Source organism: Rhinolophus sinicus, linkage group LG05, assembly GCF_036562045.2.
Source record: "Rhinolophus sinicus isolate RSC01 linkage group LG05, ASM3656204v1, whole genome shotgun sequence".
Taxonomy (NCBI): Eukaryota; Metazoa; Chordata; class Mammalia; order Chiroptera; family Rhinolophidae; genus Rhinolophus; species Rhinolophus sinicus.
The window spans coordinates 177,430,081-177,442,012 of record NC_133755.1 but is presented as its reverse complement, the minus strand read 5'-3'; positions in this window follow the sequence as shown (position 1 = coordinate 177,442,012).

Here is an 11,932-nt window from a genome sequence, read left to right as displayed (position 1 = left end):
TCATAACAAAAGTTTGGAAATAACCCAATTTCCGTTCATAGGAAACTGGTTGGACATGGTACATTCATATAGAGGAATACAATGCAGCCATAAAAAAAGAATGAGGATATTATTTTTGTGTTGCTTTGCAGTAAGTCCCAGGTTATATGGAAAATTGGAAGGCTGTTGTAGGAATAAAAATGATTATCTATAGAGGTGGTGGGGAAGGGTGGAGGGGAAAGAAATAGAAGAAGCAAACCTCCTCTGGCTTTGAACTTGTAAAGTTTTACATAGCCAAAAAAGTAAAGAAGGAAACAAGTATAAACACAAAGTTTAAGGCAAATTGAATTAGGTCAAATTGGTAACATAACTATGTTGTTAAACAGAGAAAAGAATTATTCCCCAGTTCATGAAAAAGAACTGTAGAGGAATCTTCAGCTTCACTCAGTGGTTTATAATTACTGGTAATATTGTTGCTGTTGTTTTGAACCTATGTATATTGTGGGATAACAAATATTTTAATGTTATAATGTACAAAACTTTCAGTGTAAGAGAAAATGAGATACAAATATAAGATCAAGGAAGTTCAGAAAAAAACCTGTATTGTGTTTAAATCAGAAATATGAATTTGAGCACATGATTTTTAAAAGAAATGTCCTACTTTTAAGTACTGAAAGGGCCTAGAAGCCCTAGGTTGACCAATTGTCCCAGTTTGCCAGGGACTGAAAGGATTTCCTGGGATGCTGGACTTTCAGTGTTAAAATTGGAACCAACCAGGATGGCTGGTCACCTTACAGTAGCAATGAGCAGACTTGCCAACTAGATCGTGTTCCAAAATTCCATTTCCACTTCCCACTAATTCCAATTCCATTTCCCACTAAATAGATCCAGAGCACCTTGGAGAAGGCTGACTCGTTATGGGGCAGGGGAAGTACAAGATAAATCAGACAATTTGTTGTTCCTAAATGCAAAGGAAGTGTTTAGGCTAATGGAGGTATGTCAGCAGGACGTAGGAGAACAGGCAAAACTAACCTATAGGGATAGAAGTCAAATCCATGCTAGGCTAGGAGGAGAAAGAAGCAGGAATCGACTGGAAAGGAACATGGGGAAACTTTGGGGTAATGAAAATATTCTACATCATGATGAGGGTGATGGTTGGCCCGGTATGTATGTCAAAATTCATTAAACGGTACCACTAAAAATGGGTGCACTTAATGTAAATTGTACCTCATAAAAATTATACCCTCATATGTATGTAAATTATCCGTCAATAAATTGTGGAAATGAATGAAGACCAACAAAATGAGAAAAACAAAGGCTGCGTATTCAGAGTTTGCTGTAGCAAGGGAGTCAGCCTTCATTGTTTGCATTTGGCAGAGACGCAAAGGTGGGCAGAAGAGGGGAGAGCTCCTCAGTGAAGAAAGGGGCGGCTCCAGGGGTGACCTGATGGGTGGAGGTCGTTGGCTTGGGGAAGCTGGAGGTAGCTGACTGGAGGTGGGGGCGTCATGTGATAGGTTAGGGGTGCATGTATTACTTTCTCTGATTGGTCCTGAGTCGGAATCAGGGACAGAAATTAGGGATGCTGTCAGTTATTAATCAAGTCCTGGCCATTTTGAGCTGATTTTTATAGAAGATTCCTTTAACTACATGGATTACTAGAGATAGCAGTCTGACTTTCTCCAAGTTTGACTTATAGGAGGGTGGCTTCCTGGGCTGGTTACTGTAGATTAGGGGAGTCAGTTTCCTGAGCACTTTGCTGCAGGTGGTGGGTCAGACTTCCATCTTTATAGGTGGTTGTCTCCTGTCATTTGTATATTCAGTCTGCAAAAGTAAATTTTAAAAAGACAAGCCAGTCTAAAGGGTCTACCACAGACCAAGTTTAGGGCAATGTTAGCATTAAAAAGAAAATGACTACAATTGATTGTAAATACTGAATAGATAAAAATCTGTATCTCTATAGTTATACTTGATGTGAGAGAAAGGGGGCAGCAGACTATTTTCCCATCATTAGAAATGACTATTACACCAACTTCTAACTCTGAAAATTAATTGTTAAAGGGAAAAATAGTATTTGCCCTGCCTTTTTGTTTGTTTATATGAACAAGTATGATTTATTATGGGCAAACAGTAAGAAAAAAATGTTACTAATATCCATAGATACGTTCCTTAAGTCATGTGTAAAGAGACACTGTAATTAAAATTTTGCTTTATTTTTCTGCTGAATCAAGTACTAGCTCCCAGTTAACTTAGATTTTTTTTTATGCCTTCCAGTCAAGAGCACAGTTAGCATCACCTTACCAATAACCAAATAATTAATCAAACCGAGTCCCAGCCGTTATATTCACATCTAGGTTGTTCAAATAATCAAGAGCTCTTATTTGTTTGCTTTAGCTTGTAGTTTTGGTTATATCTCCAAATACGAAAGAGCTGGGAGGCTCCTGCTTTCCCAACGAAGAAATTAACAGCAAACAGACTCCAGTGTTTTGGAATAATGACAAGTGAGTATCTTGACCAAATAAGCCCTGTAGCCATCAGAACAGCAGATTGAGCTGTGCTGAGTTTTTCCGCAGGTCTGGCCGTGTCAGCCAATCCAGCACACACCAACCCCCATTTCATAATTGGAGCCCAGAAAAAAAACTGTTTTGGGACCTGCCGGGTGGTAGTATAACGGCCTCAGTTTCTCAGGCAGCATGAGCTCCACTTTATTGAGGACCTAGTGGTAGGTTGGCCCTCAGGCTCCGGATACCGCAGCTGACGTTTCTGAGGACGCGTGATGGTGGCCGGCCAGGCAGGAGGGTGGCTGCATACTCATTCCTGGCCGACTACGAAGGGCAACTCATCACTTTTCCTTGTGCTGCCTTTTTTAAAAAAGGAGAATTGTTCACACCTGGTTGACGAGGAAAAAATATTTACAATAGGGTGCTGGCAAATATATGTAGAATAAATTATTTAATTAGAAAATGACTATTATGCAAATTCTAAGCACATAATTGGTTCAGGCAAGGATTATGAATGGACTTAAAAACCTTTAGATGTCAGATTGCTGAGAAAGGTGAGTATTCATGTGGCACCAAAATGTCACTCCACAGGTTATCTAATTGTAAAAGAACACACTTCTATAGTGGAGCCATCTGGTGGTCACCTCCTGACCAAACAATCAAATTTAGAATCTGAAATAGTGGGACAACCTCTAATTTACAGAAAATACAGAAGAAAGCATAGTAGTGCATATCTAACAATACCTGCAAAACGAATTATTCTCCACAACAAACTTTATGCAACTATCAACAATAAATATTTCTCGAGCACCTGAGTTAGGCCTAGCACAGCCCTCAGTGCCAATAGCCATGCCAGCTCAAGCTACAATTTCAAGTAAGATATCAAAGTATGATGAAAGTTACTTGCCCATTACTGTTTTAAATAGCACATGCTATCAAGTTAGATTGATGTTAAGTAAATTGGCCATTTCTTTCCCATCAGCCTACTACTTAGCCTAAAACCTATATTCCTACTATTACGTTGGTGCAGAAGTAATTGTGGTTTTTGCAATTGTTTTTAACCTTTTAAACCACAATTACTTTTGCACCAACCTAATACTTCGATATAGGAACCACCTGATAAAGTATGACTAGGGAGACGAGAGAAAGAAAGAAAAAGTCATTTGCAGTAAGTCTGGCCTTTGTCCTTGGCACTCAAAAAGTCCAGGGGTCCTTGACATGGGCAGAATTGGCGGTGAAAGAAGTTGGTGGTGATTCATGGACACCCCCTGAGCTCAGCTGGTGTGACCCTGAGCATGTCATGCTCTCCCAGGAGCTGGTACCTTTGCTCAGTCCATTCTTTCTGTCTGCAGTGCTGTTTCCATTCTTCCTCACCAGGTTATCTCCTAATTAGTAACTCGCTTTAGAGAGGTTATTTATTTAGCTTATTATGTGTCAAAAATAGAGCTTTGTGGTTTTACAGATACGGGAGCTAAACCAAACTTTCTAGACTAGTTTTCTCTTTCTCAGCCACTGTGTTTTACGCTGACTTTCTTACAGAATTTTTCTGTGAGCAGGAATGCAATATGCCAAACCAATGTACCTAATCATTCAGATTGTTAACATTTAACATTTTAAACCATAATTAAAGCTAATGATGTTTAGTCTTCATTTTCTTTTTTATTTGATTATTTAATTATTTTTCATTAAATTATTCAATTAAATAATTTCTCCATGAAGCAGGTGATACATTATTTTAATGTACTATTTGTAAGGTAGCACTTACTAAATTATTCTTTAAGCATTTGGGGGGCTGTAATTGTAAGCATGCTTAGATCTAGAACATCCTAAGTTGCCAGGCAGTAAGAATAACACTAAGTTTCATTTCCTGGGCCCAAACTGGGCTCGGTGCTCTCTGGACATTCCATCTAGCTGTCTAGCCTTCATTTTCTTTGTGGACCACAAACAACTCCACTGGCATTCTAAAAAATATTTTTAAAATAATATAATTAGATTTCTAGCATAGCTTTTACTAATACTATTGTAAAATTGCTATTTCATTGTACCTATATCCTTGAACATAATGCTGAACAATTTTCTAGGCTTTGTTTCCCTGTATTGTTTTGAATCATTGTTTTTGTCATATACCCAAGAAACATTTACTAAAGACCTGCCACATTGTACTAAGTACAGGGTCTACAAAGGAGACTTTATCCCCCAAATGTGAGTATACAGTTGGATTTAATCATTCCCAATCCTTGGTGGGGGCAGGGAGCAGAGATAATAGAGGTGTGGGGAACTCAGAACCACTTCTTGGAAATAGGCTTGTCTAGTTACTGGGAAATCCCTTTATTAGAAAACTAGAGGCAGTGCTTGGAGACATTATCTCTATCTTAACTTCTGTAGTTATTTCCTTGTCAGCCATTCAACACTTTCTGAAAAGGATTAGGTATGCCAGCATGACTAAAGACTAAAGGAGCGTTGCTGTGCTCCTTCCAGCTTCCAGCAGGGTATCAGGGTACATTGTTGGAGCCATGTTCCTCTTCTTGCTGATGGTCCCTTGATTGTATTTGAGTCATAATGTCTTTAGCCTGTAAGGGTGATTGATGGTGTACTTTTCAGGATTTAACAATTTATTTTTATTTTTTTATTTTTCCTTTCCCTCTTACCTGATTCAATCACTATGTTTTCTCAAGGCTACATGCATACCTTGTTAATCTGGTTAATCGCCAAACACTGACTTAAAAGAAATTAAGTTAGCCCTCAGCCATCCTGGACACCAGCAACCTGGATGCAATTCTGGACTGCAATTTTCTGTCAGATGACATATGAATCACCCCTAAGACCAGGTTCGAGACAACCATTGCAGAACAAACTGGACCCCAGAAGACTTCTCCTGGATGTCAGAACCAAGGAGTCGCATGACTAACTCCCCTTTTGTTCTGCTTCTTCTTGTGTATCTATAAAACCTCCTGACTCTTCTAGGAATGGGGAAGTTGGTCTTGGAGACAATAGTTCGCCATCTTCTGAGAATGCCGACATTTTGAATAAACCTACTTTTCTCTCCACCAACCCTCTCTCCACCAATGTCTCTCGATCATTGGCTTATGAGTGGCAAGCAGCCGAACCTGAATTTGATAACAAACCCAGGAGATAAATTATGGCTGCTCTAAAGCAGTGTTTCTTAACAGGAGTGGTATTAGTATTTGGTGTAGGATGAATTTTTTTTGTGTGTAGAAGTGTTCTGTGCATTTTAGGACATTTAGCATCGCTAGACCAACCCACGAAATGCCAATAACACCTCTCTATCTGTATGACAACTGAAAGCACTCTCTCTATATTTCCAAAACCCCTGGATTGTCAGGATGCCTCTGATGAGAACCCCTGGTCAATTCTGGGTACTGGGATCTTCTTTACCAAATCATTCTTCTTCCAGATGGAATTAGCCAGTTGACCAGTTCTGGCTAGGACCGGAGGAAATCTTGTGGGGTTTCTGAGAAAGATTTTCTTCTCTGATAAGAGAGATGTGTGTGAGGAGAAAGCGCTTTGTTCCCCCTCTGTTCCTTCTTGTCTCTTCACAGGCTAGGAGAGGTGGTGATGCTTGCGTCTATAGAGACTTATGATCATGAGGCACCAGGTGGGGAAACAGAAGCCAGCCTGCTGAGAAAGCAGAGTAGAGCGTGGAAATCCCTAATCCTGGTGACACTGTTAAGCTTCCAAACTAACCCTGGGACTGCCAGTCATTGGGCTTTTTATGAGGTAAAATAGAAATGTCCTTGTATTTTAAGCCACTGCCTATCAGGATTTCTGTTACCCGTGGCCAAACACCTTCTGACTTACACAGTTCGAGAAAAAAGAGTATTTACAAGATAAACAAGTTAAAGAAAATGGAAAAGTATCAGCAAAGCTGTGTTTTTCTCAGGAAAAAAATATATATAATAAAGCATTCACCTGCAGATAGTTGAATAGTTGAAGTCTCAGTATATGAATTGGTTTCCTTTACTGAACCCATGAATCAAAAATAATTGTTCTCCTTGTGGCATTTTGCTTTATTGTTTTTGCATTATATTATGATCACATCTCTTTGCTCAGCAATATGATAAAGCAAATATTTAAATACCATTATTCACTTCCAGAAAACCAAAGACCTAGCTACATTAAAAAGGTAAGGGGCTTGGACAATCTTGTTTTTAGAACTTTTCAAAATACTATTCTGTTTGCCTCTGCGGCTTGCTAAATGTGTTTAACCTAGCGTGCAACAGGTGAATTCTACTGGGTTGAACTCTCAGTGAAACCTCTTCTAATTTTTAAAACGGACAGCTCTTTATTCCCCGTAAATTAAAGGCCCACGAGCTCAGGAGACAGTCCGTCCAAAAGCCATGTGCCTGTTTCACCCTGGACGAATTGCAGGTCTGTACAGTTCAGAGAAGAGCACTGGGCTTCAGGCAGTTCTATTGAACATGCTGACCGCCTGCTAGAGACATCTGTGAGGAACAACATAAGACTTATGTTCATTGCTCTTTCTTGCCTTTACTAACCTCCTAAATATTTTCTTTGTCCTACTCTTCTGTGTCCAGTGCTACCAGCCACATCCAGGTCTTCATTTTTTCCCATGGGCCACTGCAACAGTCTTCTAGTTGGTCCCCTGCCACCCATCAAAACCTCGTTCCACACAGCAAGCAAACCTGCTCCTATTACAATTCTGGGAGGTTTCTAATTCTGGGGAAATGGAGTTCCTCTCATATAGCACATCCAGAAATCCTGGACGTTTTCTATGAAACAAGTACAAGGAGGCACACTGGCTAAGGACCCAAGGATGATGAGGTGAGTTCTCTGGGCTTTCTTTTTGCTTCATAAACCCAAGAAGTGGGCAATCTGGAAATACAAACACGCGTAGACAAAACATGTGCCCCAACAAAAGTCTAGTTCCTGTAACCAAAGGACCCAGGAAGGGACAGCCCAGCAAGAGAGAAAACTTTGGGCAGCAACCACTCTGTTTAGCCAACACAGGATTTTGGTCAAAGCACCGGTGACCCAGGAGGTGGTGAATCAGGGTGACACCAGGGCACGGTTATCTCACATCCTGGGCACCCTGAATCAGAGTCATTTGGTACACCTTTCCAACAAATTCCTAAACAGGAAGCACTTTATAGGACTCTGGGAAAGAGCACCTTCCAGTGATGGAACAAAAACGAAAAATGTAAATGCTGTGCTTCCGAGCCCTGGGTCAAATCTAAGACAAAATGGGCTCTTGGAAGATAACTACCCACACCCAGCCGGGGCCGGGAGACTGGTGTACAGTAAGCAGAAGGGACTGATGAAGCCCAAATGGAATGTGCTAGAATGTTCCAGGTCAAAGCTGGGCTCATCCCTCTTGAGGAGGGAAAAATCTAAAGACATGTCACCTAGTGGGGACTCAGGGAAATCTGAGGTCTCACTGTGTTTCTAGAGACAAAAAAGAATAGGGAGAAAGGTGTAGACAGAAGGAGAGATGGGAAATGATGGCTAACACTTTGCTGGATAATTTACCTGTGTTGTTTCATTACTTCTCACAACCAGGCATCTAAGGGAGTAAGGGCTTATATTGGTCCTATTTGACAAGTGGGACAGCGGAGGCACAGAGAAGTTGAATGACAGCAGATGGGATGGGGTAAAGCCTCAACTTGGATGAGTTAAACTTATTTCACAATCTAGTTTCAAACATACACGACAGTCTTCCCTTAGGGACACACGCAATACTAGAAACCTTTAGCAAAATAATGGTACAACTGCTGCAGAGAATGTGACTCAAAGGATGTTTCATCTCATCAGACTGATGTTACGATAAACACAAGTGTCCCTGTTTGTGATATCCTTATGTTGTACCCGTAGACCCTTGAGCTGAATAACAAGTCTCTCTCTCGGTGGGAGAAAGCTAAGACCCAGGGGCAGGGGATTTTGTCGTGTGCTTAGGAACTAAAAGCTCCATATAGCCAGAAGATCCAAGAAGTTTGAATAGCACTTCCGCCAGGAAAGAAGAATAACCAAATGTAACGAGGGCGAGTCTGGGTAGGAGGCAGCTAAAATGGGCTGCGGTGGCCACCGAGGCTTTCTTAATGAGGAAAATCACGCTGTCCAAGGCTATGTCCAGCAGGCATGGAAACTCCGGTGTGTTTAGGCAAACAAAAGTTTCCAGAGACGCTTTCCCTGAGCTGGACCCAGCAGCGAGGGAACCCTGGAGGTGCTACAGGATAGAGGTGGGGCCCTGTGGTGGTGTTGGCTAGATAAATCCAAGTAGGACTCCGGCAGGACGCCCAGCCACAGAGAAGGGGATCCAGCCCCTAGAAGGTTCTGGTGAGGGCCAGGAAGTATTCCAGGGCCTCAGACATTGAAAATAGGGAACGAGCAAGATATACTGGTTAATTGCCAGCAGATAAACATGCTTGTTCTGCGTAGGAATCTTTCTAGAAGGTATTAAAGAGATAATAAATATTTAATACTTTTATAAAGGATAAACCACTGTATGGCTTTGACCTAAGTATTTTCCAAAATTCACTGTGTGTGTGGCTTCAGCCTTGGCCTTTGGAAAAGCTGGAGTCACATCATGAGGGACAGTAATGACCTCAGTGGTAACCTAGCAGCTGACGTGCTGAGAAATTATTATAACCTCATGTTTAAAATTAATTTTAATCCAAACTACTACTACTAAATGTTGTAATAAGAGAATAATTTTATTTATTTTGACTAAAGCTTCAGATTTATTCTTGAATTTCTAAAGTTCATTCTGTAATGATGCTATTTGTCTTTGACCAAATATTCATCATACGTACCAATTGGCCATTTAGGCATTTAGCTAAAGTTTGCATTTATTGCGTTTCTAAATTCTTTAGAAAGTGACTGAAGGGGAACAGAATATGCCAACCCAAAATGTGCCACTTTGGCATGTAGATTATCCTGAGCTAAAGTCAATCAAGGCGCAGCAGGCTCGAGAAAAACTTTTACCTCTCCCTTATCTACTACCTAAAAGAATTTAGACAGGAGGCCTGGTCCAGAAAGAGAGCTATTGCCAGAGACAACTTTTTATCTGAAAAGCCTACCTGTATGGCAGGGCAAACATCTAATTACCAAACATCTCTTCTTATCATGCCGTGAATTACCCTCCTCCCCACGGAAGCCCCATTCCTTAGCTCAGGATGGCATATGAGCCTCGACTGCCTGCCTTGATCTTGACTCGCATATCTTTGGGCTTCCATGTGTATGAAATTATATTTTTTTCTCCTGTTAATTTGTCTTAGGTCAATTTCTGTATTAGACCAGCCAAAAGACCCTAGAAGAGCAGAAGAAACATTTTCCTGCCCTACATGACTAATAGACTTATGTCATCACATTTCTTGGTATCCTGTGAATATTAATTTGCATCTTAATATTTATTACAATCCTTAAATACACTTTGTCTTTTTTTGTGTGTGTGTGACTGGACTTGTTAAATACTCACCAAGCCCATTTTCTCTTCTTCCTGGTCAGAGAGGTGAGCTACATGGTCCCACTTCTCTTGCAGTCAGATGTGGCCACATGGCTGAGTTCCAGATAATAGTATGTGAGCAGATGGGGTGTATGACTTTCCAGGCTGGGCCCAAAACAGCCTTTCTCCTTCTTTTCCTACCTGCCAGCTGATGGAGGGAAAGGCAGGGAACAGGCACGCTGGACTGTGATGGGCATGGAAACTCTGGAGAAGTGGGAATTTATCTGTCAAAGCAGCTAGTGTTCCTCTTAACACTCTTCTGAAAGAATTTCAAGAAACATTTGAAAACAACCCAGGAAGCCATAAAACGTCTACAAGAACCAATGTTATAACTTTGCTTACTATTTTCTAATTTTAAAAGTCACATTTGTTCTGATTGGGGTTGGGTGCCCTTACGCAAGATGATGGCATAAGCTCTGAAATCCCCACTGAACTGACCCATGAAACAGACTCATAGGGGAAAAAAACAAAAAACAAATTAGTGCTGGAAACCTGGTGGCATTCCATTCAGATACCAGAAATAAGGAAGAATTTCTGGTAAACGTAGTGTTGATGTGTTACAGTACATTAAGTACCAGTGATTCATCCATCATGGGATGTGATCACAACTTGACTTCCCTTTTGTCACCCACTGTCATTACATTGGCCTGGTGGGCTTGTTTTTTCCTTACCCCTGGCCCAAAACGCTGGTCCCATGACTTTTTTTTTTTTTTTTTAATTTTTAAGTAATAAAAGGTCATATCATCTCTTTTAAGTCAGAAGGCAGGCTCAGTCTTAAAAGCCCAGTCCTACGTAATAAAACTCTGACTCTGATTTAACATTGAGACGTCTCCCGCTTCAGTGCAGCCCGAGGTGGGGGGGTTGGCAGGCAGCTCCTACCTTCCTGCCTTGTTCTTCCAGTCCTCTGCTTTCTGACTTTCCCAGGGGTTGAGCTGAAGGAGGGAGGAAGTGTGGGGTCACTGTCCATGGTAATGGCTTGTGGGGGTGCCTGCGGGGGGTGGGATCTTACTTTGACTACTGTTGTCTTGCCTGAGTTGTTTGAAGTGGACTCTTTGTCTCCTGGTTTTGGAGACCACTCTGTCACCGAGGGTTTGTCACAAGGAGTTCAGTCTAACAACTGGGAGACTACATTGTGCTCCAGGGAACCTTAAGAAGAGAAAACCAAATCTCCCCTTTGGACTTGAAAAGGTTACGGTGAAACTGAAAGAAAAGTAGGCCAATAGAAAGTCTAATTTTAACAAAAATAGACGTTACATCCAAAGACCAGGCATTTATTTTTTTTCCACTCTCTCACAGTTTTGTCGACTATACCTCAATAAAGCTGGTAAAAAAAAATAAAAAAAAAAAAATGGAGTAGCAGCGGTCTGCATATGAGTGCCATGGCCCAAGTGGAAAGACAGCTCAGACTGATCTGAGACACCACAGACCCCAGAATTTATACAACCAAGAGTTTTGTGTGCCAGCACAGACCAGACATTTAAACAGCTTCCAGGGTGTGCTCACGGAGATACATATTTGTTCTTCACTTAGCACTAAGAGACGACGTCTTTTTTTCCCTTGTGATCAAAAAAGTTGGAGTCAGAATAAAATGTCACATACTTACCTGAAACAATGCATTTTAACTTAAAACATGCAAATATATATTCATTCAATACTTTTGGGATGAAGAGCCAGAAAATGACTGTATCTACCTACCATCACCACACTCATAATGCATTATCTGTAAGTTACATTTTCAATTGTCTGAAGTGGGACCTTAAAAAACACCAGCAAAGCAAGCTGATCCTCTAATTGTTTAATTATTTTCCCGATTTTATATATTTCTTTTGCCCACATCTAACTGAACACGATTATTTTTAGTGGCTTACCTTTATTGAGACTTTACAAAGCATTTCATTTAGTATTTGTTAAAATAACTTTTTTCAAACTCATTTCTTACTTAGATTACACAATTTCAGTAACAAGTAAAATTAGG